This window comes from Elgaria multicarinata, chromosome 1, assembly GCF_023053635.1.
Source record: "Elgaria multicarinata webbii isolate HBS135686 ecotype San Diego chromosome 1, rElgMul1.1.pri, whole genome shotgun sequence".
Lineage (NCBI taxonomy): Eukaryota > Metazoa > Chordata > Lepidosauria > Squamata > Anguidae > Elgaria > Elgaria multicarinata.
The window spans coordinates 143,572,997-143,579,215 of record NC_086171.1 but is presented as its reverse complement, the minus strand read 5'-3'; the positions used below and the strand labels follow the sequence as shown (position 1 = coordinate 143,579,215).

The 6,219-nt window shown below is 45.9% G+C and overlaps 1 protein-coding gene across 1 annotated transcript in view; it reads left to right on the top strand.

Annotated features, from left to right (window-relative positions):
• Window positions 1-4,889: 4,889 nt before the first annotated feature.
• The window catches only part of FGGY (FGGY carbohydrate kinase domain containing), a 220,106-nt gene continuing 218,776 nt past the window's right edge, over window positions 4,890-6,219 (top strand). The window contains exon 1 of the mRNA XM_063138270.1: window positions 4,890-5,019. The gene's annotated coding sequence lies outside the window, so the exon portion shown is untranslated. The remainder of the gene's footprint in view (window positions 5,020-6,219) is intronic.

Genomic DNA, 6,219 nt, shown 5'->3' with positions numbered 1-6,219 from the left:
TGAAAAATAGAGGCATTTTCACCAAATGTGCCTTTTTAAAGTGCCAATTTTTCTAAAGTACGTATTTTGTGGCCAAGCATTGCAAGCTTTGCTCTCAAAATGCATTCACGTTCATATTTGTGGGTACAAATGGGGCAAGTTCTGGTCTTAAATGAATGGAAATGAAATTCTCGTACATCCTTATTTGCACTGGAGGAAGGAAAGCCAGCAAGAAGGCATATTACCACATGACTTCACTGAACATGACCTCCTTGTAGGGCAAAGAGTAATTAATGTTGTATACTCCTACTCTCTGAAAATGTGCAAAGTTAACAGGACAGTAGTCAGGCTTGGCCTGAAGGCTAAGAGTGTACAAAAGGGTTAATGTATGAGTTAGCAGAGCCTTGGGAACTAGGGATGTGTTCCGCTTCTAATCGGACCGTAGAAGCAGGAGTGGAGCGGGGGGCTTCGCCTGCCCTTAAGGCGGAGGCAAAGAGGATTGGGGGGCCGGCGGAGCGTGGCGAAGAGGATCGAGGTGAAGGTGGATCCTTCGCCTCAATCCGGAGCTCTGCCAGAAAGGTAAGTGGGGTTTACCGGGCCCTGCCACTGTCGCCCATGCGGTGACGGCGGCAGGGCCCGGTACCCCCCCCACCCTCCTCTCCCTTACCTGCCTCTGTCCGCGATCCGTCACCGTCTTCAATTGAGCCCGTGGTTCCAGCAGGAAGTCTGGGCTGCTTGCGGCCCAGACTTCCTGGTGGAACCGCGGGCTCAATTGAAGACGGCGACGGACCGCGGATGGAGGCAGGTAAGGTCCCCCTCTCCCTTGGTCCCTTACCGGGCTCTGCCGCCATCGCCGCATGGGCGGCGATGGCGGCAGGGCCCGGTAACCCCCCCTATGGGGGGGAACGGAGCTCCGATCCGGATCCGGAGCTCTGAGCGGAGCGGAGTGGGCACAGGCGGAGTGGGGGCGGGGCGGAGCGGCCCGATCCGAAAATGGCGGATCTGAAAGTGAAGCGGAGTGGGGGGTCCGTGCACACCCCTATTGGGAACAACCATAGCATGGTTATATTTATTTCCTAGGATTTCTACACCACTTTTCATTAATAATAATAATAATAATAATAATAATAATAATAATAATAATAATAATCCCAAAGCAGTTTATAAGATTAAAAAAATGAATAAAATACAATAAACCAATCATTGCAATAATTAAACAGTGATAAAACAATAACATGAAAATAACCAGAGTTAGTTGACAATGCTGACACTCCTTAGCAAACAGATGGCTTTTAAGTTGTCATTAAAAATGTTCCACACTGGGAGCCTGCCTGAATTCATTGGGGAGAATATTCCACGTGGTGGGTGCCACAACCGAGAAAGCCCTCCTCCTCCTCCTCCCCCCTCCTCAAATCTAGAGGTGGAGTCTTTCTACCAGTACAGAAAGAGAAAGCCACATCGCCACTATGCTTCTGCTATGATTCCCAGGCTAGGAAAAGGGAGCAGCTCTCTCTGCCTGATCCCAGCATGAGCAATATCTGTCTTTCTACGAAGAAGAGACAGATGAGGCAGGCAAACTGACACCATGGCTGCATATTGTGATCCAATGATAAGATATCCGCGCAATCCAGTCCAGATCAGAACTGCAGATGAGGTCAAAGAGTTAAAGCTCTCCACACTGTGGTCCTGATCCAAATCCCCCCTCCCCCCGGTAGCTGCTATTTGCTTTAAAAAAACCCCAACACATTCATGTCACTGTTAATTGCATGAATAAGGTCACATCTCTTCTGGATGTTTGTTTCAACAGTGATGGCAACGACTGTGTCATCACTTTTTTGTCTGCTCTTTTGATTATCCTGCATAGTAAATGAGAGCTGCACAGACTGTTCTGACAAATTGAGGAGGGTGGGGGGGAGTGTTGGGGGGTTTGGGGTTGTGGTTTTTTAACATTCCTTCTGTTTTCAAAGGTTATTTTTCCTTCCTCCCACAGATTTGGAAGTAGTGGCTGTTTTGAGACTTGGTGCAGGATGCTATTTGTTCTTTTGATGAGGCATGAGGACTCGCGTCGTGGAGTTATAAACATTGACTTTTAATAAATGGAGGTGCAAAACGTTCATTTTCTTTTTCACGCTGCTGGCTGATTAGCACATTGATTTATTGGAGCAAGGTTTGTTTGCTTATAGCTCTTATCTTATCTCCCCCCTCACCCAAGCCCAATTTAGACACCCATTGTCTGTCTTCTATTTATAGCACACCTTGATGGTACCTGTTGAAAGTACCATGCCAAAACCATGCGTTGCCACCCAACAAATAAACAAACTGTACTGTCTAAATATTCAAGGGATAAGCTAGAGTCTTCAGCAATAAGCCTCTTTAGGCTGATGTTTCTTTTCTTTTCCATTTAAGCAAGAAACTTCTTGATCCCTGCTAAATAAACATTCCATGCAAATAAAGCGACTTCTTGGGATGTCTTTCATATGCTCTCATTTTCTTTGGTAGGAAAAAGACTCTTGAAGATGTGTAGCGGCCAAGAGATTGGACACTTCACTTCTGCTTTGGATTGTCAAGTCAACATGACATTGTGCCCCTTAGATGGGGCACAGAACGGCCTCAGATGTCAGTCTCAAGGTCCAAGCAGATTCATGCTAGGGTCCTGAGCCATACAAGACTTTATAGGTCAAAACCAGAACTTTGAATTGGGCTTGGAAACAAATTGGCAACCAGAGCAAGTGGACCGGAACTGGAGATATATGTTCGGAACGCCGAATGCCTGTCAAAACTCTGGCTGCCACATTCTGCACTAGCTGCAGTTTTCAACTGTTTTCAAAGGCGGCCCAAGGTAAAGCGCATTGCAGTAATCTAACCTAGAGATTATCAGAGTGTAGACTATCAAAGCTAGGATATCCCCACCCAGATAGGGTTACAGCTGGTTGATCAGCCAAAGTTGGTAGGTGGTGGCTACTTCTGTTCCAGTAGCAATGATGGAACTAGGTCTACCTGCAAGCTGCAACCTGTTCCTTTGGGGGAAGTGTGACTCCCATCTAGAAGTTAGAGCAAAATAAATGTCCAGTGGCATAAAAAAATGAATGGATATTATTGTCATGTGGTGGGTCATACAGAAGAAGGTGAGCCTTTGGATATCTGTGTTGTGTGTTCCATGCTGTGACTTCTACATAATTCTCCTTTCCCCCACCCCATCCAAATTCCACTTCTGAGAAGTCAAATGGTCTGTCGAGAAAATGTAATTGTTACACACACACCAGTGCTCTGATCAGTGAGAAGCTCCAGGAGCAAAGCACTTCACTAAATACATTTAGCTTCCTTTGGAAGGAGATCACTGGAGGCTTATTGCTGTTTTGTAATATTTGCATTTATTTCTAAATATACGGATTGGGCACAGTTTAAACATTCCAAGCCCCCATCTTTACGGTGCCCTGAGGTGCCTCGCACCTGCACTTGTGTTCCTTCCTGACACCTGCATGGGAATGAATGCAAGTGTGAACTTTCCCTGTCTTTAAAAGTAAAAAAAAAGGGGGGAAGGAGAGGAAAGGACCATTCCTCCCCCTTTTTAAACTTTATTATCTGTATCTCCACAGCTGCGCAGATACAGATAATAAAAATAAAAATAAATGGTGGGGAGGAATGGGCAGCCAGAGGGAGGACATGAGGAGAGGGGGCAGGAACTCTGGGTGAACCACCTCTCCTCTCCTCTCTCTGGCTGCCCATTCCTACCCCCCGCCATTTAATTTTTTTATTATCTGTATCTGCACAGCTGCACAGATACAGATAATAAAATTAAAAAGGGAAGGAGGAACGGCCCCATTCCTCTCCTCCCCCATTTTTAAAAAACTTTTAAAGGCACTTGGCTACCCATGGTGACCAATCAGGGGGTGCCATGGGCTCCACTGCCAAAAAAGTTGGGGTAAGTGCCCAACTTTTTTTCGAGCGGAGTTTCCAGGGTTTTCCCCCGGATGGATTTGCAAAGGCGGCTGCATCATGTAGATGACATGCTGCTACTGCGAAGCCACCCTGGGGCAAACCCTTCATGTAGACATGCCCCAACAGACAACCAAAGTCCAGTGCTTCCACATTAAATATTTAGGGAAACAACCAGCAACCTAAGAAGCTTACAGAGCCCAAGCTACACATATTAAAATTGTAATCCAATGCATGTTTAGACATAAACAAGTCCTACAACTCCCAGCATTCCCCTACATCATGTGTAGATGTACTTTTTAAACCTAAAATTAAGCATGCAGGGCCCCAGTTGAGATTAGGACTGTAGCACATTGGGAGAAGAGATATAATCCTCTACTCTGACTTAGGCTCTAGAGGGGGGGAAGCTCCCATTTGACCAATGAGAGCTTCGTTTTCAAACCTTAATTAACACATGGGGGTTATGTTTGTCAGGGTCACAGCAAGGGAGGACTGGATTAACCCCAGGGCTGGCACACTTACTTCTAAGTAAAACAACAACAACCAAAAAACTCCCCACATAGAACGTAAGAAGAGCCATGCTGGATCAGACCAAGGGTTCTTCTAGTCCAGTATTCTGTTCACAAATACAGACCTATATCCTATCATACAGAGCTACGTGCTATTTCTCCTCTATCAAACTGCACTTAGATTGCAACATCCTTAGCTGGGAAGGGGGAAGGCCTACCCCCCTCCACTTCAGGTATTTCCTCAGCATTCAGAAAACGTAAGGGAAAACGTGTAAGAATTTGTTCCCATGGAAACACATCTGTAGGGCCATGAACTCTCTGATGAAGTGGGCAGTGTCCATGAAAGCTTACGCCAGAATAAATAAATGTGTTGGACTTTAAGTCTCTGTTGTTTGCTGCTACACACTAACATGGGTACCCCTCTGGAAATAACTTCCTTTTGTCAGTCTCTGGCCAGGTATTGCCTCAGGGCAATCCCAGGTGTGCTACACACAGAAATATGATTGAAAACCTATAATATGGTTCTTCTCTCCAGCTAGTGCACCTCACGCTGAATGATGGCTGGGATGGGATATTGTCTGTGCCCCACCAGGAGGTATGGATTGTCCAAGTGTTATCTTCTTTTAATCGTCATGCCATTTCAGGAGGATTTGGAGCCATAGTTCGCTTAAGGGTGTTTTGTTGTTGTTGTTGTTGTTGTTGTTGTTGTTGCTGTTGTTGTTGTTTTTGCGGGGATGGGTTGGGGTTGGAGAACCACTTACTGCTGCCCTTATTGTGCTTTCTTTTCTGCCTTGGGAATTTGCTTCCTGCAGTTCTCAAATCGTGGGAGAACAGTGGGCATGAGTCACAGCAGAGGAGCTGAATGTCAAAGTTGAACTAAAGTTTATTGACATACTGGGCCCAAATGTGGCCAATGTGCTTTGCATCGGCCTCCAGTCATATCAGAGCTTGTTTGGGGGTGGGGTGTTTGAAGGAAAACTATAGTCCCAAGGTGCTGAAAGTGCCTTTGCAGATTACATTCAAGGGGCTTCTATCGATGAATGTTGTCAGCCAGTGTGGTGTAGTGGCTAAAGTGTTGGACTGGGAGTCGGGAGATCTGGGTTCTAGTCCCCACTCAGCCATGGAAACCCACTGGGTGACTTTGGGCCAGTCACACACTCTCAGCCCAACCAACCTCACAGGGGCCTTAGCTAGACCTAAGGTTTATCCCGGGATTGTCCCACAGTTGTCCCTGCCTGCTCCCAAGATATCCTGTGTGTCATTTACATGAACAGGGGTGACCCCAGGACGATCCCGAGATAAACCTTAGGTCTAGCTAAAGCCAGGGTTGTTGTTGTGAGGATAAAATGGAGAGGAGGATGAGGATTATGAACACCACCTTGGGTTCCTTGGAGGAAAAAAGGCGGGATAAAAATGCAATAATAAATAAAAATGTGAATCTTTTTAAAGAACAAATTGATATGACAGTCGTAGAATTCACCATCCAGGTCATAGCAGCCTCCATGTTATCCCAACACTTGCTATCCATGATGACCTTTTATTACCCAGGAGTGGAGCTTCCTTTGGAAGACCCCAGTGAGAATCTTTGAAGTCACTTTTTGGGATGTTTAAAGAGACGGTCTCAAGGGTGATTCCTAAACCAGCACCCCCCACAAGGGTAATGAAAAGCCAAATTAGACATTCAAGACCAAACATTGTTCTGGGAGCTGCGTCTGGAATTGGGATAAGGGATCTTTATCATACTTCACATATTAATTGGCTTACCTAGTGCCAGGATGTTTGTGTTACCTTCAAC